The following is a 23289-nucleotide window of genomic DNA, read 5'->3' on the forward strand; positions in this document are numbered from 1 at the left end:
ATCACATTATTTAACTACGGAAAACTCGAAACTAAAATGGAAGATCAACCAAATAGAGCACAGAGAGCCGCAGATTGCCGGAATGAAATAATATGAAGAAATAAAAATATCGGGAAAGAAATGAAAGGCAGAATTTACAAAACACTCATCAGACCAATAACGACATACGCAGTAAAAACATGACCTGATACAGACAGGGCAAAAAGGATGTTAGAAACAGCAGAGATCTAATCACTTATAATAACAATAAAAAAATTGATGGCAAAACACTATGGGACTGAGCTAGAAGAACCGATATACGACGTATATACCAGGTGAAGAACATCAAGGTCTGGGTAAGAAATAGAAGAGTGAAATAGAACGATCATATAAGCCGAATGACAACATATAGAGTAGTAAAGACGGCAAGAGACGGTTCCCCAATAGAAAGACGATCAGTAGAAAGACCACAAAAACGATGGAACGACCATTTACTGGAAGCACATTGAAAGACAACAAAGTCATGTCTACATAACAAGAAGTAGAAAAAAAAAACATTTTTTACAAGATAAGATCTTAGTCTTGAGCCCAAAATCCGAATAATCAGATGTTATATTTTCTCTGTCTGATTCTATAGCTGTGAATATTAGGAAATGAACTAAAAAACACAAAAAAGAATAGATGCCTCTAAGATGTACCTATATATAAGAATGCTGAGAATTCAAAAAATACAAAAATGTATTTTTTGCAACATATGGATGCATTTTGCAACGACAAATGAGCAAACAAAAAGAACTGCTGAGCACGATCATAGAAAGAAAAATATGACAGTTAGATTATGTGTTAAGAGGTGAAAGATATCAATTACTCCGCATCATATTAGAAGTAGGAAGATGCTAGAACTCATCAAGTCGACATCAAGAGATAGTTTGACCGCTTATCCTCAGAAATCTTTTCTGTAGCTGTTTCCAAAACTAAAATTACCATTTGCCAATTGCCAATATCAAGCAGTTTATTATGGACATTAAGTTACTTTATCTACTTTATAAGGATTATGGTGAAAACAACGGGTATACATTTAATACAAATAACTGTCCCATGTTGTTTTAACGCGTAAAAACTAAATATTTAACGTTCTTCTGATACAATAATATATGAAACTCTCGTATATTGAATAACTGCATTTCTGTCATCTGTTTAAAATTACATAATACGCCAATTAACATATCTGTTATCTTTGCAATAGCCCCAGCACAAAATCATTTTTATGCTAATTAGACTGTAATTAAAGTATTATACGGCGATATTTGCTAATAATTTCTGCCTAGTTACGACTATCTAAGATTATGTTCTAAGATCGGTTTAACCGGAAAACCAGTAGCTTTAGAATATTATCTTCGTTAATATGCTTGTCAAGAGGTGTTCTGTATTGTGTTCAGACTTGCAGAGAAGATTATTCACATTCTTTGACATGGCAAATATTTTTTATAAAGTAAATGTCGACTAAATAATTAAATGATGTTCATCCATTGGTAAAACTGTCACATGATCACCAATACATTAAAAAAACATTAACCGAAAAGTAAAAGAACCACAGCAAAATCAATAGGAATTGATGAATTGTACGATAAATTGAAGAAAAATTTATGGAATAACAGCTATATTGATACTGTTCTTAAGAGTAACTAGTAAAAAATACGATATAAAAGACAAAAACGGGGGAAACGGTATAAGATACCATAAGTGTTAAAATTTACTGTTTTAAAAAAAAATTTAGCAACTTGTAGAAAACTATCTGTACTGATTTCTGAGATCACTGATACTGAAAAATTCTGAAACACATTGAAATAAGTATAATATACTCATTTTGACTTACTTAAATTTAACAATTGTCCATTGAATTTATATACCAACCTTGGTATATCATTATCTAGCCTCCTCAAGAATTTCTCTCCAGTCATCCTTATTTATAACCTTTCTCCGCCAAGCACGTACTCCTATATTTCTCATGTCTTCATCGATGTTATCAAGGAACCTTGTTCTGGATCTGCCCCTTCTTCTCTGGCCAATAGGTCTATTAAAGAAGTATTTTGCTAGCTGGATCATTTTGTTCCATCAGCATTACATATCCTATCCACTTCAGACGTCCTATCTTAATATGTTTTACGATATCTGGTTCCTGATATATTCTATAAAGTTGGAAGTTGTATCGTCTTCTCCACACTCCATTGTCATTCACTACTCCATAGATTCGCCTTAGTACTTTTTTTTTAAACATCCTTTCATGTTTTCATTACTTTTGGTAGAGTCCAGGTCTCTGAACCATATGTTAGGACTGGGCGTATTATTGTTTTGTAGTATTTATTTTTGTATTTCTTGATATAATTGTAGATTTAAGGAAGAGATTGAGCCCAAAATAGCATCTGTTGGCCGTGCAAATCTCTGCGCTGGTATTATTTTCAGAGTTAAGGAGCGCTTCTAGGTATACAAATTTGTTCACTGCTTCGATGACGTCGTTTTCTATAACAAGTGGTTGTAGGATTTGTGGTTGTGTGCTTATTTTCATATACTTCGTTTTGTTGGTGTTTATTATTCAACCCATTTTTCTAGCTGATTTTTTTAATACGTCTCTTGTAGAGCGTTTTCCGTTCTTCCAACAAGATGGATATCATCAGCATAGGCAAATATTTGCAATGACTTATTATATATTGAACCAATGGTTGTGATTTGTGACATACGTATTATTTTTCCAGAGCGAGATTAAACAGTGTACAGGAGAGAGGGTCTCCTTGGCGTAGTCCACCTCTGAAACTAGCCTGGTATTTTCCTACTATCCGTTCTGCATATTTGGTGCCATACGGTGACATAGTACTGTGGAAAATATTTTAAACCCTGCATTTAGAAGCGTAATTCTTCTGTGGTTAGAGCATTCAAGGATATCTCCTTTTTTGTGTATGGTGCAAAGTATTCCAATCATCCAATCATTGGGAAGGGATTTCAGTGTTCATATTTCTTTTATTTTTTTTTGCTGTAATGCCATTAAATAGAGCAACAATATTACCACATGAGACAAAAAAATCGTACATTACGATTATTATTATTATATTAAATTATATTAAAGAATTCAAATTTTTAAATTAGTATTAAACACTCAAAATCACTTAAAGTTCTATCTTTTAACTTTCGCCCGTTGTCTTTCAGTCTGAATCTCTAAATCTGTCGGCGTAACATTGAAACATGGTCCATAATGAGGTTCTCAGGCCATCCTCTCTGGGCCCGGTCGGCCCTCTCATTAACCTTACACACATTCGCTGTATTCCCTTCTCTGTCGTTCCCTTTAAACAGTAATCGTCTCACTTAGTCGCTCACATGTGTATTCTCTTCGATTTCAACGACCCCACATGGTGCCGTCAAATGAGCCACCGAGCTTCCTTTACACAATTAGGTAAACTAAAATAAACTGCGACAGATCCGATTTTAGAGGATATTTTATACAAGGAGAAACAATAAACTTTATTATTAAGATGAATAATAAGGTCGGAAAAAAATAAGTGATAATTTAACTAGAAAATAATTACTTCTTAGTTGTTAGTAATCGTTTCTTAAAATATAACGTATTTGCTAGATAGTATATTGTTAATATATACGTTTCTTAAAGGTATAGGTAGAAGGCACCATGTAGAGCAAAAAAGTCCTATACATTTTTTTCTAAACTCAACCGTTTGAGGAAAAAACGAAAATAAATTTTGGTATCAAAAAGAAATCTGTCAACTACGTGCAGTACGAAAACCTAAACGTAGGCAGTCACTTCTTCTTTTTCTGCTTCCTTCTTGTTTATAGGCTTTTAGTCTGCTTCTTCTTCAATATTAGCCTCCTAAATTGTTTAAATTATCACACCACCTCTTTCTTGGCCACTACTTCTTCGTCTCCCGTTTCCGTTTTGTCACCTATCCATTTATGTCTTCTATATTGCATGCTCTTCTTATGTTTTCGCTTCTCTCTATATCCAACAGACTTTTCCCTGATATTCGTCGGAGTATTTTCATCTCTGTTGTTTCTAGTAGTCGTCTCGTTTTAGATGTGTCAGGTCTTGTCTAAGTGTATGTTAATATAGGTCTAATTGCTGATTTATAGATTCTTGTTTTTGTGTCTTAGGTATTTCTTCTTCCAGATTGTGTCATTAAGAGATCCCGCCGTTTTACTTGCTTTTAAGCTTTGTTGTCGTACTCCTGTCTTCTTCAACATCTCCGTAACTAGCTCTATCTATTCCCAGATATCTAGACCTTGCTTCCTGATTTATTATCTTCCCATCAATTTCGATTTTAAAACGTAGTGGGTATTTAGATGTTGTCATACATTGGGTTTTTTCTGCTGATATTATCGTATTGTATGTCTTGGCTGTTGTATTGAAGATGTGCGTTAATCTTTGGAGCTCGTCTTATGTCTCGGCGATTAATGCGGCGTGGTCTGCATAACATAATATTTTGATTTCTTAGTTCCCCATTCTGTAGCCATGACCTTTACGTACTGCTTGTATTATCTCATCCATTAGTACATTAAAGAGAAGTATTCTTAACGAGTCACCCTGTCTCACTCCGCTTTGTGCTGGTATACACTGTGTTAGTTTTCCATTTACCTTTGCCTGTATTCGATTATGGACGTAGATGTTTTCGATGGTTAGTATAATATTGATTGGTATGTTTTTCTTATACAGTAGGTGTAAGATGTCTTCGACTTGGATGTGATCGAAAGCCTTTGTCTGGTCTATAAAACATAAATATGCTGGTTTATTGTACTCGATGGCCTTTTCTGTGATTTGTCTTAGTACAAATACGGCGTCTACGCAGGATCTTCCGGATCTGAATCCTTGTTGTTCATCTGATAATGTTGTTAGTTGATCAATTTTATTGGTTAGGACTTTTGTGGTAAGCTTAAGTGCGGTGTTCAGTGATTTATACCTCTATAATTTTTGGGGTCTTTTTTATCTCCTTTCTTAAACATTGGTAGCTGTTTCTCCATGCGTCTGGTATCTTGCAGTGCAATATTAGTTTTTGTATAAGTTTTGTCATCTTTAGGGTTATACTTTCTCTTCCGTGTTTTAGAAGCTCGTTGGTTATTTCGTCTGGTCCTGGTGACTTTCTATTTTTGAGTGAATTTATGGCTATTTCTACTTGCTGAAAACTGATTTCCATTTCGTGTCTTAATTCAGGTACGTTATTGTGTTAATTATTATTTTCCTTTGCTTTAACCCTTAATAAGATAACGGAAACATATTTCCCACTTTACTTTGCCGCCAAATTTCGATTGTCGCTGTCAATACACAGAATGTTGAATTTTGTGATATTACGTATTCATTTCATGTATAAATACACCAACTATTCTGACAGTTATTCCATGGATCTGATTTTTAGTTGACAATCGACAACTAGATTTTCATAGGTTATGATATTTCTTGCCGCTAAAAGTTGATTTTTGTTACAATTTTGCAAATTATTTGGTGAATAGGCTCCAAAAATTCTGGTAAGTACAAAGTTATTGTATTATTGATATATATATATATATATATATATATATATATATATATATATATATATATATTGTTTGGTCAAGCTAAATACATTGTAATTTGTTATACAAATTTATGAAAAGATAGTTATTTTTGTCTTTGAAGTTGGTGGGAAAATTATTCCCCTTATCCAATTCCATAAAAAAAAAACGCAAAAGTCATGCACCAGAAACATTAAAATTTCTGTTATATTTTAGGATTATGAATTCAAGAAGGGGATTATCAGAACGTGAACTCCTTGCTGCATTAGAAGAAGATTGGTCTGATGTTGATCTCGACACTGATGATGATGATGACATTTTTATACCATCCCCATCTACTTCTGTTTGCGGTAAGTCCGATGGAGATGTTATTAATAGCAGAATTGAGCCTGTGTTACAGTCAAATGTTCAATTCACCCATAAAAGTCAACCAATATTTTATTTTGAGAATTTCTTCCCTTGTGATCTAATAGAACAAATTGTTGCTCAAACGAATTTATATGCTGTACAAAAAGACAGCAAAAATTACAAAAACACTAGCCAATAAGAAATAAGGGCATTGCTAGGTGTTTTTATTTTAATGGGACTGCACCCTGTACCAGACAAAGATTTATATTGGTCACGTGATCCTTTTTATAATAATCCTGTTATCTCCAAAGCTTTTACAATAACCAGGTTCAAAAAATTAATAGAAAATATCCATCTAAATGACAATTCAGCAGCTGCAGAGATAGGTTCACCTAACTCTGATATACTGTATAAGCTAAGACCATTTATAGATAGACTAAATGAAGTTTTCAAAGAACAAGCCAAACCTGGAAGTCGATTTTCTATTGATGAATGTATGGTGAAATTTAAAGGACGTAGTTCTATCAAACAGTATATGCCCAAGAAGCCGATTAAGCGTTATAAAATTTGGGCAAAGTGTGATGCTATTACTGGGTATCTGTACCAGTTTATTATCTATATTGGAAAAACTGAAGGCATTGAAAATGATGGCTTGGGATACAAGGTTGTAACTGAATTATGCCAAGATATACCACACAAATCTTTGGTTGTTTTTGATAACTTTTTTACGAGTTGCAAACTGTTGGAAGATTTATATGCTAAACAGCTGTATGCTATAGGTACAGTTAGACCTAATCGCAAAGGTTTGCCCGATTTCATGAGGAAAAAGCAAACCAAAAATGAAAAACTTCGAAAGAATGAATTCTATTGTTTGAGCAGTGGCCCTATAACAGCAATAAAGTGGTTGGATACCTAAGAAGTCACGGTTATTACAACTGCTAATCAACCACATGAAGTAACCATGATAAAACGTACACAAAGAGATGGCACAAAGAAAGATATAATGTGCCCAAAAGTTATTGCAGATTATACACTAAACATGGGAGGAGTTGATCACTTTGACCACTTTAGGGCATCATATCCCATAAGCAGGAAGTCTAGAAAATCGTGGATGAGAGTGTTCTTCTTTCTTTTAGATGCAAGTGTAATTAATGCATATATTATGTACACAAGAATTCATGATCAACAAAATACTTCTCACAAGGATTTTAGGCTTCGCCTTGGAAGAGCTCTCATATGTGACTTTACAGTAAAGGCATCTCGACCTGTGATATTTAAAAATAAAAAAACGAGCAACTTTGGTGTTCCAGACGAAATTCGGCTGAGAAATGTAGGACCACATTTACCAGATGTTCAAAAAAATTATACAAGATGCAGATTTTGCTCAACAAAAAAAGAAGAAAAACGAACGAACATTATATGTAGTTATTGTCAAGTAGCTTTATGCCCAAAACAATGTTTTAAATCATTCCACACTGCTGTAGTTGAGACCTAAATTAGTTTTGTCACCCATATATGCATTTTTGTATTTTTGAATTAATAAATTGTTTCACAAACTGTATAAGGGTAATTAATTTCCCACCTACAAAATTTTTTTAAAGAACAACGGGAAAATAGTTCCCACCACTATTTTTTTATTACTTTTTCAAATTATTTTATATTTCAACAAAAATATATTTTATTTACCTCCTTTAGATACAAAAGTATATAAACAAACAAATTAATTCTCCTTATCAATGTCTTATTAAGGGTTAAACAGTTCCGTCGAGTATCTTTCCTATTCGTTTGCTGGTATGTTATTGTATTCTTTCGCTTCTGCCATTTCTTTCTGTTGGTTTCTTATGAATCTCCACATTTGTTTTTGTGTACCGTAGAAGTCGCTTTCCATCCTTTTTGTAAACTGTTCCCAGTGTTCATTTTTTGTTCTTCTTACCAACTGCTTTGTTTCATTTCGTATTCTTCTATAGGTGTCTCGGTATTTTGGGGTATTTGATGTTTTGTACTTCGTGTAGGCCTCTCGTTTCTCTTTACATTTCTCTTTTATTTCTTTTCTGAACCGTGGTGTATTGTTGTTGTTTCTTTTGTTCAGTATGACTTTGAGTTTTCCTGGAGCTTCTATTGCTGCTTCTTCAATGTTGTTTTTAATTTTCTCCCAGCTCGCGTTTATTTCTTCGATGTCGTCTATTTGTTTCAGCTGTATTTTCTGTGCTAGCCTCCTTCAGTACATTTCTCTTGTAGAGTCGTTCCACAATGATTCTATATTGAATTTTTCCTCAGTGATTTCCTGTAGAAAATGTTTTGGTATTATTTTCATTCTTATCTTTGCTAGTACTAGCTTGTGTTCATACCTGCGTCTGCTGAGTTTAAAGTTCGAATATCTAGAATTTGTTTTGGATGGATTTTTCTATTAGTGACTACAAAATCAATCATAGATTTATGCCCCCTGGAGTTTTTAAATGTATATTTATACTGGAGCTTATGGTCCATTCACAACTTTAGTAAATAGATAGTTTAGAACAATCGTGTTTAGTGTCACCGTGAAATTGTTTTCGATCCATGTGCAGAATGATATGTTGATTATTTATGGAGAAGCGCAGTGTAACAGTAATTTAGCTGTCCAAATTTATGTCGGGAATTTATGTATATTGGAATGTCAAAAAACGTTGTTCATAGAACATTTAGGGAACAACTTCTACATCCATACCACTATCAAAGAGTACAAGATTTACAACATTGTGATCTTCCTCTAAAATTAACATTTTGTAGGTGATTTCAAGATACACTCCTCAGAGATCTTGAATCCATCTAAAGTGGTATGTGCGGATGAAGCATGTTTCACGAGAAACAATGTGTATAATTTTCATAATTGCCACATATGGGGTGACGAGAACGATTATTTAATACGTAGGACAAATTTTCAACGAAAATTTAGCATAAATTTAAGGGCTGGAATAATTAACAATCGTTTGATAGGACCATATGAATTACCCAGAACACTAAATGGAGAGGCCTAACATAATTTCCTACAATATGTTTTGTAGGACATGTTAAAAAAACTGCCCGGGCGGGACCCAGTATGAGAAACGTGCAACCGTATTTTCCTTTTTTACTGTTTTTCGTCTATTAATTGTATTTTTTTTTGTATTTGGAATTCAACAGTTCACGGTTAAAGTTTTTGTTGAAGGAGTGCTTAATCTTTTTCAAGATATTATTGGACTATAATTCACATTAAATCATCACAATCGAGGTTTATATACTTTAATTTTATCGGGAGTGCTGAGTCTGGAATTAAACCATATACTTGATATTATATATTATTATATCACTTATGTACTAGTAAAAACTCAGATACATTAATAGTATATTTAAATTTGATACTTACAATAAAAATGCGTATATTAAAATTCAACTAAAGATAATAAAATTATAGTTGATAGAAGATCTCGTGTTTAATTGATCAAAGTATGAATGAACCACCAGATGATAAAAATACTTCATCGAAAAAGAAAATTCGCCTCAATACTAAAACAGCACATAATTTCGAAAGTCTTAGTAAAATGAAGCTAACTTTAGACAATGGTTAATTCGATATCCGACCTATATGTATAAAGCCTGTTCTGCTTCATTAACAGCTCAAATAGTTGTGATTAGAAGATAGGCATAAACTTTAATACCACCAAACTCCTAAGTTTTTAGGAGTATTCATATTAGGAAGTCACAAGTGAGTATTCATATTTTAAATAATATTTTGATTTTAAGTTGAACTTTCAGTTCAATATTTTCATAGGAACAATTATTAAACAATATCAAAAATTAAATTTGACGATTAGTTTTTATCATGCGATATTTTTTTTAAATTTACTATAATTTTATGGTCCAGGCACAATAATCCCACTCTCCAGGTAGTTGACTGGAGTCCTGCGATCTAACCACTTGACCTGCGCATCTTATTCGGTTGGCTTTTATTTGTGTGATTATGTTTTCATTGCCATACCGAGTACCAATTCAGCTTTACGGCTCTTCTTTAATCCACTATTAGTTCGTCTCTTTGAAGGCCAAATATCATTCTAAGAATCTTTCATTCAAATACTAGCAGCTGTTTTGTTTGCCGTTTATTAAGTGTCCAGGTTTCATTGTCATAAGCAACAACTGTGCGAATAGTTGTACTAATTGTAATAACTGACTTGTAAAGTATTAGTTTAGATTGCATTTTTAACAAAGTAGATCTCAATAGTGTTAAAAAAGAGTATAATGCTCTATTACCATCAGTTATTCTTATTGAGTTTTTTTCTATATGGTTGTCATCTGTGATTACTGCTGCAAGATACTTAAACTCCTTTACTATTTTGAAGTTGTGATCATTAAGAGTTATGTTCTATCTAATTTTAGGCCTTCGATTTTTGCTTACTACCATGGATTTTGGTCTCTTCTTCATTTATTCGGTGACCTGAGTGAGTTACGTCTCTTATAGATTGACCAACTGTATCTATGTCATCAGCAAAGACCAACATCAGTTTTTAACCGTGATTGGTAATAACCTTTGTCAACTGCGATGATATTTTACTTGCATGTTCCAAGGTAGAAACTGAACAGCATCGGCGACAAAGGGTTTCTGCATCTGAGTCGTGTTGTTATACTAAATGGCGTTGATGTTCTATTTCCAATCTTTACCTGTGTCTATGAGATAACATCACATTTTTATTATATTTAACTGGTCGATTGTAAACCCTTTAAGTAGAGTTGTATTAAATATTTAAATAATTTGAAAAACTATTTTAAACACATCTAAAAAAATTTAAACCCATTGTAATCGTAGGTGATGTTGATTTTTTGAAAACTCTTTTTAGTGAGTTTCTTAAATCCGTTGAGGTATAAGACCGCTTTGATTTTCTGTTAGTAAATAATAAAAATAAAAAACTTACCGAATACTCATGTCTTCTGGAAAATATTCTTCCGCCACGACGGAACTCTGAAAAAAAATTAAGTGCAGTGTTGTTAATTTTAAAAATTTAAGGTTTGTTATTAAAGGGGGTTAATATTCATTAATATAAATTAATGTTTAATATAAACCTTCGCAAAATTAGCTAAATATACAATTTAATAAATCTCGTGAATAATAACAGATTTTAAGGTCCTTAGTTTACTGTTCGATTTGATCCTTGAAAAGAAACGCAGAAAAAATGGGCTTTAAGGAACCGAACGTAAAAGTCTAGCGTTCGCTGCAATAGCAATGGGCAGAAAGGAACCTAAGGAGAAGAAGAAAGTGCCAGAAATAAGAATCTAGGTATTAATAAAAGTAAAAGAAAACTCAATAATCATCATCATCTTCAAAGCCCTAATTGAGTCTCTACTTTCAGCAGTTTATTTCGCTAGTCGTTTCTGTTCATCGGCAGTAGTTGTCAGTTTACAGCGCCGATCTTCCTTGCGTCATCGTCCACAACATCCCTCCATCTTAGTCTTGGTCTATTGTTACTCATATTTCCTACTGATATCAATAATAAGGTTTGCCTGCTTGGGTAATTTTTATTTGCTTTTGACATTTTGCTATTTTTATATCAGATATTATATTTCTACCATTTACTATTATTTCTATATACATCTCGTACAGCTCTAAATTATATCAACTTCTCCTAATACCATTTTAAAGATTCCCTTTATTCCCATTAGTATCTTTCAAAGAGCAGACGATTTGCATCTGTTTTGAAGATGGTCCATGTTTCTGACCCATATGAAAGCACCAGTATGATAATCGTTCTATATATTTTTACTTTGGTATGATAGCTTAATTTTTTTTGGCTACTTGTTCAACTCAAAATAACATTTGTTTGCTAGCAGCATCCTTCGTTTTAATTCTACAGTTGTGCTATTATCGCTTGTTATAAGGAACACAGATAGGTAAACTTTCAATTTTAGTGGAATATGCTCTGGGTCTAGCTCTGTCTCTGTTATTCTGAATCGACACCAACACTTTGGTTTTTCCTGTGTTGTTTTATTCAATATTATTCGTTTATTGTGTAGCTTGGCATCACTTATGGTCTTTTGTAACGCTATATTAAACTGAAGACACGCCAACGCGTCTACTTTCTTCCCCTGTCTTTCTTGTGATAGTTTTGTATCATAAAATCTTGCAATTGTGACAGATCGCTTTGTATTTGAACTCTGCAATTCACTTTACTATGGTGCCCAATAGCTAAATACCATATGTCCATATGGGCTTAAGGATCGTCTTGTATATAAGCAGTTTCTTATACAATATTAATTTAGAGTTTCGACCAATTAACCAGTACCTATGTCTAACTTTAATGCTCAGTTGTTTTCTTTTGATAAAGATTTGCTTCTGCCAGATTAGTCGTTTGTCAAGATAACCTAAGCATTTTGTGTCGTTTACCTTACTTAATTGCTTGCCATTGAGTGTGAGTGAAAGGCATTCACCTCGATTCATTTTAAAGGTTACATGTGTTGACTTGGTTTCATTTACTCTAATTCGCCATTTGATATCAACATCATATGATAACTTCATATGATGATGAAGTTTTAAACAGATTTACTGCATGGCAGCGGAAGACTCCCAATTGAGGTTGTTGACTCTGAGACGTACTCTCTTTATGGGTAGTTGCTATCTAAAAGATATACGCTAATTAGACGCAGTACTATTAAAAGTGTAAACATACCGAATTTTCCAACTGAATTAAAAGAAGATTTAAGATCGAAGAGACCTCATGAAAATTTCAAATAAGTCGAAATGTCCATCGACAATTCATTAAATTAATATTCAGTTTCTTGGTTTAAAACCCACCAATCTGCTCATTAGTAATGAAAGCAAGGTTTAGATATTACTTTACTTTAAATCTAGCTTTTAAGAAACATATATTTCTGAAAATATAAAAGTTACCTTCGTAAATCTATCTAATTTAAACAAAAACTATATATCGACGGCATACATTTGACTTAAATTTTAATTCTTGTAGTAAATAAAGTAATAGCAAATGTACATAGAAACAACGGGCCGATATTAAAGTCATCGAAATAACTAAAATTAGAGAATATAGTATAAACTTTGAATAATGTCCAAATAAAGTGTAGAGTGATATTACAAGATCTAGACTTATACCTAAAAGATGAATGGGCCAATTCTAAAAGAGGGGCGACTCGTAATCTGGATGTTTTTAGTTATAAATTTTCTTGTTCTTCATAAGGTAGGTACTTTCATCAACTTAATTATAAACATGATAAATTTTTCTCTGTTAATCTGTTAATTGTATCAAAACAATTTTTCCAAGAAATAATTATGAGAAAGAGCGGGAAAATTAGAAATATTTAATTACCGTATCTATTTTTCTTTTACTTGTGCTTAGGTTTTTATTTGGGTGTACAATCAAATTAATCCGATCCATTTTATTACCTACTACTCTAAGCAATTAAGGGGATTACATTCCGATCCCTTATCTAATATTCTTTTGCCATGCTATTGTTTACGAGCACAACTTCTGTCTTCCATTTTATTTTGTAGTATTAATTATATGAGACAATATTTAGTGGATTGCATAAAGTATCCAAAATACACCGTGTTATTACTGATTTGTTTATTTAAAACATACTCATAATTCGGAACTGTACAACAAGACTTATGTTATACTTCTCTTGATGAAATGGACTTCTATCTTTGTCTAGAGACAAATCTATAAACACCTAAATCACTTAACTACACTCAACTTTTTTATAACGTACTCAACAAAAATATTAATTATTTAACCAGTATCTCATGGCTGGTCAAATATATCTTAAACTTTCATTCTATACCTAATTAATTTACTCAATTTTATTCCCTGGATAGCCAGTGTACGCTGAATATTTGAGCGTTGTACTCTTTTTAATGTTTTGAAAGAGTTGTGTTGGTTTTAACATAAATATGCACAATATTTAAAAAATTAACTTTCAACAATAGAAAAAGAAAATAGAAAATACTGAAAGATACAAATAGTAAAATAGTATTGAATACGAAGGAAACATAAAAGAGATTGACAGACTACATCAATAAGTTCTTTAAAGATAATAGAACAGAACAAATTGAAGTGGAAGTAAAAGTACAAGATGGTATAGTTTTAACCCCTAATCGGTGAGCTGGAATCACGCAGACTCCTAGTACTTTAGAAGTTGTTTTAACTTTTTTCCGCTGACCTTCAATCTTGTTATAAAATTAAAGGTTTTTGTGTAAAACCTGTTATTTTTAGATGGATTTGGTTCCTAGTATCTACACCAAAAAAAGTTAATCTATTAAACAATAATTTTGAAAGTACTGTTTTAAGATGGAATAATGAGGAAGAGTCTGACTTGTCTGATATAGACGATGGATATGGTATTGAAGAATAACATGAATATCGTCCTACAAGAGAAAGTGATGATAATGAACAATCTTTTTTAAATGATTAAAATATTGATGACTAATAATTAGACCAAGCGAATAAGGATAAAATTGGAAAAAAGTAATATTATGGGAAAGATCAACAAAAGTGGGCGGTAAATGAACCTGTAAAGAATGTGCGAACTCCACAAGATAATATAGTCATAATCCTATCAGGATTAAAAGGCCTTGCGTACTCTAGGAGATGAAGCCACTCCAGAAGATATATGGAATCTTCTTTTCTCTGAAGCTATGATAAATACTATAGTGCAACAAATATAAAAATTGGAAAAATTTGAACAAGGTTTACTGTAGAGACACGAACAGATTTGAGAAATGGGGATAATACTAAAATACGAGCTTTGATGGGCCTATTAATATATACCGCTGTATCTGTAAATCTAATGATGAAGATGTTTCAGATGTAAACATTGACACAATGTTTACTGTAGATGGAACAGGAAGAGAGATTTTTAGGACTGTTATGAGCGGAAAACGATTTAGTGTTTTGATAAACTGCTTGAGGTTTGATAATGCCACATCTAGGAAAGACAGACAAAAAAACACCAGCGACAGAAAAATGTCATAATATGGAAATTTTTAAATGTGTTTTAAAAATTGTCAAAATGTATTTACCATTGGAAAAAATGCATACATCGAGGGATATTAATAGGGTTTAGAGGACCGGTGCAAGTTATGCAGGTACATACTAAATAAGCTACGAAAAAATGGCATAAAACTGATGTTGATAACTGATGATAAAACTCAATTTGCCGATAATGGCTATATATATATATATATATATATATATATATATATATATATATATATATATATATATATATACCGGAAAAGGTTCGGATTAAATTGGTCTAATTCAGAAAGAAAATTAACCAAACCCACACAATCGGTAATTCCTCTATCAAAACTTACTTTTATTTGGCAGTAATAGGAACATTCTATCTAATTGGCCTTAGAGCACACGTGCTTCTTGATATTATCAGCCCATCTCATTTGAGGCCTTCCTCTACTTCGTTTATATTCCCACGGTCTCCAACTTATAAGAATTTTGTTCGATCGGTCTTCTTTTTGTCTTATATTGTATCCGGCAAATCTCCATTTCAATTTTGCAACTTCTTGTCTAACATCCCTCACTTTTGTTTTCTCTCTTATCCACTCGTTTCTCTTTTTATCCATTAGGCTTATGTGCAACATTTGTCTTTCCATTGCTCTTTGGGTTTTTATGATTTTGTCCATGTTTGCTTTTGTAAATGTCCACGTTTGGGAACCATAAGTGAGAACAGGGAGTACGCATTAATTGTATACTGTGTGTTCTTAAGATGCTGTGGATATCTTTTGTTTTTAAGAATGTAGCTTAGTTTGCCAAATGAAGCCCATGCCAGTCTAACTCGTCTTTTTATCTCTGCTGTTTAGTTTTCTTTGTTAAGTTTTATAATCCTGAACTTGTTCGATTTTATTTTATCCGATCCTCATTGTGATGTCTTTGTCTGTATTTGTTATGATTTTGGTCTTGCTGTAACTCATATTAAGGCCTATCTTTCCAGCTTCTACGTCCAGTTATTTCATCATTTCAAATAATTCTTCTTTTTTATCGGTTATCAATGCGATGTCATCAGCGTACCTTAGATGGTTCTAGCGTTCAATAGGAACATTACTGCAGATAATTGGTTTTCTTTTCTTCAGCTAGTAAAAGAGTTACAGTCCAGAGGCTTTACCTATATCGGAAACATGATAAAATCAACAAGGAAAATACCTTCCAAAATAAATCCTAAGAAAACAGAGATTCTTCTTGACCAGCAAAGAAGAATCACGGGCTTAACACCCCCAAGGATTTTAAACTACAGTCTAATATTTTCTGAAGAGGTGAATTACCTTGGTATTACTCTTGACAGGAAGTTAACATGGAACTCACACTTAGATGGTAGAGCTAAAAGAGCATATATTGCCTATGAGCAGTGTCGACGAACGGTCGGACGCACCTGGGGCATTACGCCCAGGGTGATCGCCTGGGTCTACACCGCTGTCATTAGGCCAATGCTAACTTACGGAGCTGTTGCTTGGGTACCAAAAGTGCTACAGGCAACAGCGATTAACAACCTAAACCATATTCAGCGGATGGCTTGCATAAATATAACAGGTGCCATGAAAACAACACCAACTGCTGCAATGGAGTTGATCATTGGCATCACGCCTCTAGATATATATGTCAAAGAGGTGGCGCTAGTGACAATGATGCGACTGCGCTCAGCTGGTGCAAATCTTGATGTAGGAATGGGACAATTAAGAACTTTCTGGCGGGGAGAGCTGGATGCGCTACCACTGCTACAGGCAGGCTGCGACTCAATTCAACCAAAGTTTGTCTTTAACAAACCCTACAAAATTGAAACAAGACAGTACGAGACAAACGTGGCAAATGCCTATTGCATATACACCGATGGCTCCAAACTGAAAGAAGGCTCAGGATGCGGGATATACTCCAGATCACTGAACCTAAGAATAAAGTGGGGTATGTGCAAAAATGCCAGCGTAGTTCAGACAAAACTGACTGGTATTTCCATAGCCGCAAAAGAGATAACCCAAAAAGGTATAGCAGGGAAAACTATAATGATCTGCACAGATAGCAGACAAGCGCTTCTAATCTTGAATAGACCACGTGTTACATCAGGTTTAGTAATGGAGTGTCACGAGTTATGAACTCAAGCTTCGAATGGTAATACCATCATCCTGAAGTGGGTTCAAGGACACAATAGGAATAAAGGCAACCGCATTGCTGACCAATTAAGACTAAGCATCTAAGACTTTTAGGACCTGGGGATCTTTTTGGTTGGTCAACTACAACAATCGCGGAAATTGTCAAATGTCACTCCCATACGCAAACCGTAAAAAGATGGGAAGAAGGGCAAGGATGTAAACTTGCCAGGGTAACACTAAGTAACCTTGAAGAGTCAACATCAAAGAAGTACTTGGGAATGACCAGGAAAAACCTACGTTTGGCAGTTGGTTTTTTAACTGGTCATTGTCAACTAAGCAAACATCTCCACACACTGGGGCTAGCAGACACACCTCTATGTAGGAAGTGTGAACGAGAAGACGAAACTGTAGAGCATGTCCTATGTGAATGCCCGGAGTTATCGTTAATACGATAGTATGCGTTCGGCGAGTCCTGGCCCACACCTGCCCACATAAGAGAGATGTCTCTGGTGTCCCCTGGTGACTTGTCCACCTTCCTAGAAATGGCAGGATGGACAATGAGCTAAGGGCGACAGCTCCCTGGGAGGATGCACAATGGGTCAATTGTGGCCTAAGTGCTGTGGAACTTAACTCGCCCTCCATACTCTACAGATAGACATACAGATACCTATAAAATTTAAGGCAAACAAACAAAAACAAGGCGGTTCTGCATTATATGGATTTTCAAAACATGAAACGCTAGTTCTATATATTCCTAAGAGAAACAAGACTGGAATCCTCATTTCCTCTATGCAACACTGTCATGCTACGGATGTTGAGAGTAACAAATCTGAAATAATATCATTCTATAATTCACCAAAAGGAGGCGTTGATGCACTAGATGAGAAATGCAGCATTTACAGCTCATCAAGGAGAACTTGACGTTGACCAATGGATATTTTTAATCAAATATTAGACATGAGTTGTGTCAATGCATTTGTCTTGTCTAATTGTTTCAAAAATAATGAAAATACATCCCTAAACAAATTCATAAAAGCACAAGCGAAAAGCATGACAGAACCTTTTATGAGGAAACGATTTGAAAATCCTAGAATTAGCTTAGATATAACAAACTCGATAAGAAGAATACTTGCACTGGACAAACCAGTAAAGTTTACATCCGAAAAAAAAAAGAGACAACTAAACATCCGATATTAGAGATTCAGAAATATTGTTATTTATGCCCATCTAAGCTTCATAGTAAGACATTTTACTTATGCTATGATTGTAAAAAGCCTCTATGTTTATCATGTAGCAAGAAAATATTCACAAAATGTGCTTCAAAATAATCGTAACAAAAATAAATATTGTTTAAAATTACTATAGTTCACCTGTTATACATTTGTTTATTTTTTACATAAAAATTATTGATTAGTATTTCGGTCAGATAGCCAAGCGGACTGGGCGGCCGGCTTCTCATTCGCTTCACTGCGAGTGGTTCAATGGACGTGGGTTCGGTCCCCAGCTCGGTGTACAGAAAAACAAAAAGTCTAACGCAGCAGTTTAAAATTCTAGATGAATCTGCGGCTTAAACTAGAATATGCTGGTGTCTGATCGGCCTATGGTGGAGCATTACGGCAAGAGATAAGGGCTTGCGGCTCGGTGATACTCCTCCATAGATCCCTACCGGAAGGGCGTGCCGCCTAAAAATACCGGGTATATATATATATATATATATATATATATATATATATATATATATATATATATATATATGTATATATATATATATTTATATATATATATATATATATATATATATATATATATATATATATATATATATATATATATATATATAAGAACATCAAAACTATTTCATCTTTATATTCTAAAACTAAATATCCTATAGACAAATTTGAAAAAACGAATTTAGTATACAGCATTAGTTGTACTCAGTGTGATCGGCCTATGGTGGAGCAGTACGGCAAGAGATAAGGGCTTGCGGCTCGGTGATACTCCTCCATAGATCCCTACCGGAAGGGCGTGATGCCTAAAAATACCGGGTATATATATATATATATATATGTATATATATATATATATATATATATATATATAAGAACATCAAAACTATTTCATCTTTATATTCTAAAACTAAATATCCTATAGACAAATTTGAAAAAACGAATTTAGTATACAGCATTAGTTGTACTCAGTGTGAGGCTGAATATGTTGGTGAGACCGGAAGAAATCTTTCAAATCGCATTATTTCTCACAAAAGTGATTGCAGAATTAAAAAACCATCTTGTGCTTTGGCAGAACATGTAATCGATAAAGACCATATTATGGATTTTGATAACATTAAAATTTTATGTAGTGAAAGTAATAAATTTAAAAGGACTTTTTTGGAAATGGTTTGTATTAGCAAAAATGATAAGAGTTTAAATAAAAGATCTGAAATTCAAAATTTAAGTAAAATTTATAATTATATTCTTTCTTTATGATTTATATATAAAACTTGTAAAATGTCATATTTAATTCTCCATATATCTGTCACATTCTTTCAGACATCTGTCAAGGGTGAATAAATCTTCTTCTTTTTGTTACTAAACAAAAAAGAATGTTTAAACGAAGTTTTACTTTTGGCAATATAATTGTCAAAAATAAAAATTTTATGTTGGCATTTATGACATTGAGGCTATTTGTAATTGGTTGCTATTTGAACTTATTTATAAATTCAATTATTTTTATATTAAAAAAAATGTTTTCAAAATTATAAAAATTTTCGGAGAAACATTTGTTAGATCAAAACATTTTTATATTAAATATTTTGAACATGTAAGCAGTGATTTTTACTTACCAAACTAATTTTTATTTGGTAAGTTAACAAAAATTGTTTTTTCTTTTTAGTTCAACCTTGTAAGTATTTTGTCTTTTTTAGCTCTTGATAATAATTGTAAACACAATTGAAAGCTCGAGAATAAAAAAATAGTTAACCAATAGCCCTATTATTGACTCCAACCCATCCAAAACAGTTATATATTTGTTCCAAACGAGTCACAAGTACTTCTTTTTTCTTATTCTTATATATATATATATATATATATATATATATATATATATATATATATATATATATATATATATATATATATATATATATATATTATTAGTATTTTCTTAAAACTTAAATATATTCTAAGCTTGGCAAAATAACACTTTTTTTTTAATTGATGACATTGTGGAGGCTTGTTACAATAAGGAGAAATTCCAGTACTATTGTAAAATAAAGGTATTTTAATTTTTTTTATATAACACTTATATAACCATGAGCGAATAAAGTTCATTTAGTAGTAACTTATTTCAATGAATTTTTTTTTGAAGTGTTCGTGGAACTCCACATCACGCTCAATGTAACTGAAATTGCACCTCACCGGTTACGGGGTTAATGATTTTAAAAGATGAAATTAAAATGGCATTCAAAACAGCAATCTCATCTCTACTTACACCAAACAGCAAAAGTCAGAGTAGGCAAAGAACTTTCAGAGGAAGTAGAGATAAAAAGAGGCGTAAGGCAAGGTTGCATACTCTCCCCCTTATTGTTCAATCTATATTCAGAAGAAAAAATTAAAAAATCACTCGAAAATGTAACAATTGGAATAAAAGTCAACGGCAGACCCATCAACAATATCAGATATACCGACGATACTATACTAATTGCAGAGAATATACAAGATCTACAGACACTTTTAGATAATGTAGTAAATGCTAGTGAGGAAAGCGGATTAACGCTTAATGCTAATAAAACAAAAATAATTAGCATTAACAATTTCCAAAACACAACAACAAGACATTTTAAACATAAGAGGGGTTCAAATAGAAAAAGTAAAAAAATACAGATATCTTGGTACGATTATTAACGAAAATAACGAGTAAACAGAAGAAATAAAAATTAGAATTGGACAAGCTAGAGCAACATTTAATAAGATGAGAAAAGTATCATGCAGTAGAGACCTTAGTTTGAAACTCAAAAGAAGAATATTACGTTCATATGTGTTTTCGGTGCTGTTGTATGGGGTGGAGGCCTGGACCTTAAAGAAAGAGGTGAGCGATCGACTTAAAGCATTCGAGATGTGGACCTACCGAAGAATATTAAAAATAAGTTGGGTGGACCGAATAACAAATGTTGAGGTCCTCAGAAAGATGACAAAGGAAATGGAAATCAGGAATACGATTAAGATAAGAAAGTTACGATATCTCGGCCACGTTATGAGAGGGGATAAATATGTGTTGCTACAAACTATAATGCAGGGAAAAATACGGGGAAAACGAAATATTGGAAGAAGACGCATCTGCTGGCTCAACAATCTGAGAAAGCGGTATAATTGCAATTCCGTCGACTTGTTCAGAGCTGCAATCTCAAAAGTTAAAATAGCTGTGATGATTACCAACCTCCTTAGAGGAGACGGTACTTAAAGAAGAAGAAAACCAGCAAAGATGGCAAAGCAAACCAAATCCATCTAAAAAGCCTAAAATGCATAAACGATGAAACCTTAGACATTACAGTAGACTTGTTTAACACAATATACAAAACTTCACATATACCGAAACAATGACTACTCTCCATCTTTTGGGCTATCCCTAAAAATACAAACGCTAAAGATTGCAGTGAATATAGAACAGTATCATTAATAAGTCATATTCTTAAATTATTCTTGAAAATAATACAGATCGTATAAGAAAAAACTGGTAGAAGGTGATAATCATTTTAGGTTCAGAAACGTAGTAAGAACCAGAGAGGCGTTTTTTGCGATAGTTAAAAATGCATGGATATAAATGTCGATGTGCATGTTTGTTACGTTGATTTTGAAAAAGCATTTGACAAAATAAGATATGAAAAATTATTTTAAATTCTAAAGACAAAAAACATAGACAAACTGACTTAATAATTACGGAGAATAACAAACTTTTACTGGATGAAAGAGCGAAAATTGTAATAGATAACGAAACCAGTTCAAAAATTAAAATCACGAGAGGAGTTAGGCAGGGATGTATTATGTCTCCATTACTATTCAATGTATACAGTAAATAGGGGCATTACTATCTAAAAGTAAAAGAATAATAATTAACGAAATAACTATCAACAACATAAGATATACCCATGACATCGTGATTATGGAGTTTCTGTGAAAAATATGGATAAAAAATGAATATAAAAAAGACTAAATATATGATAATACCAAAGAAAACAAATATACAAACATACATTTGGGATATGTACCGATAGAAAGGGTTGAAAAATAAAGACATCTGGAACCTTGATTTCAGAAAATAATGATCAAACAACAGAAATAAAACAAAAATAAAAACAACTCTCTGTAATAAAAGTCTTAAATTAGAACTGACATGTTAGGTGTTTTCGATACTAGAATATGGACTTAATAGCAGACACTTAATAGCAAGAAAACATAAATCAGCTATATTCATTTAAAATGTGTTGTTACAGAAGGATGCTTAGAATGGCATGGGCATAGAAGAATCCGAACATGGAAGTATTGCGAAAAATAGACAAAGATACCAAATAATAAAAACAATAAATAAAGAGTGATATTTGCTTTTTCTTATTAGTATCGAAAACAATACCAAAATAAGAAGCATAAACTTTTTCAACCAACACCATAGAGATTGACATAAGATAAAAGCAGCCGGTTTTCAATAAAATATTTTAGAATATTAAACAGAATACATAACAATCATTAATATTTACTTACCATCTTTCTGTAATTAATTATCCAGCCTAATTAACCTACTATTCACTTAACTAGCCGCACAACGTGGTTCACGAAATTAAAGTATTTGTAAACTAACCTTAAAATTCAGGTACAAAAGAATATGTTTCTAATAATATAAAATAAAGTATTTGTTTAATATTGCAGAAATCGGGAGTGCTTATCAAATTATAAACATTCAATATTATTTGATAAAATATTTCTAGCATCTTTTGTATTGACAAGAATTGAATTTGAAATTGAAATTCGGCCTCTTGCAAATACAACGTATTTTTACAATCGGTTATCAGGTTAGTTTGGAAGATTATATTTTAATAGTATCATTATATCATCGATAGTTTAGATTTTATGGTCAAAGATGTCGTATTTAATAAGTAAGGGTCATCCGGGTTTTGAACTTAGCTGTTTTGAAATAATTTTAGACTACAACTTCACTTGTACCATTTATAAGTGTAAAGCAAATATACCTACACCCTCAAAAAAAAATTGAGATAGGCCATGGAATCGCATAAATTTACTGCTCGGTACTAG

General features: G+C 32.7%; 1 long non-coding RNA gene across 1 annotated transcript in view; it reads right to left on the bottom strand.

The window, feature by feature from the left end:
- Nucleotides 1-22837, bottom strand: part of LOC140438346 (uncharacterized) — a 375953-nt gene extending 353116 nt beyond the window's left edge. The window contains exons 1-2 of the long non-coding RNA XR_011950506.1: nt 22741-22837; nt 10797-10843 (exon numbers count right to left, since the gene is read on the bottom strand). This is a non-coding gene — a long non-coding RNA (uncharacterized lncRNA). The remainder of the gene's footprint in view (nt 1-10796; nt 10844-22740) is intronic.
- Between the last annotated feature and the right edge of the window lie 452 nt (nt 22838-23289).

Source organism: Diabrotica undecimpunctata, chromosome 4 (assembly GCF_040954645.1).
Source record: "Diabrotica undecimpunctata isolate CICGRU chromosome 4, icDiaUnde3, whole genome shotgun sequence".
Taxonomy (NCBI): domain Eukaryota; kingdom Metazoa; phylum Arthropoda; class Insecta; order Coleoptera; family Chrysomelidae; genus Diabrotica; species Diabrotica undecimpunctata.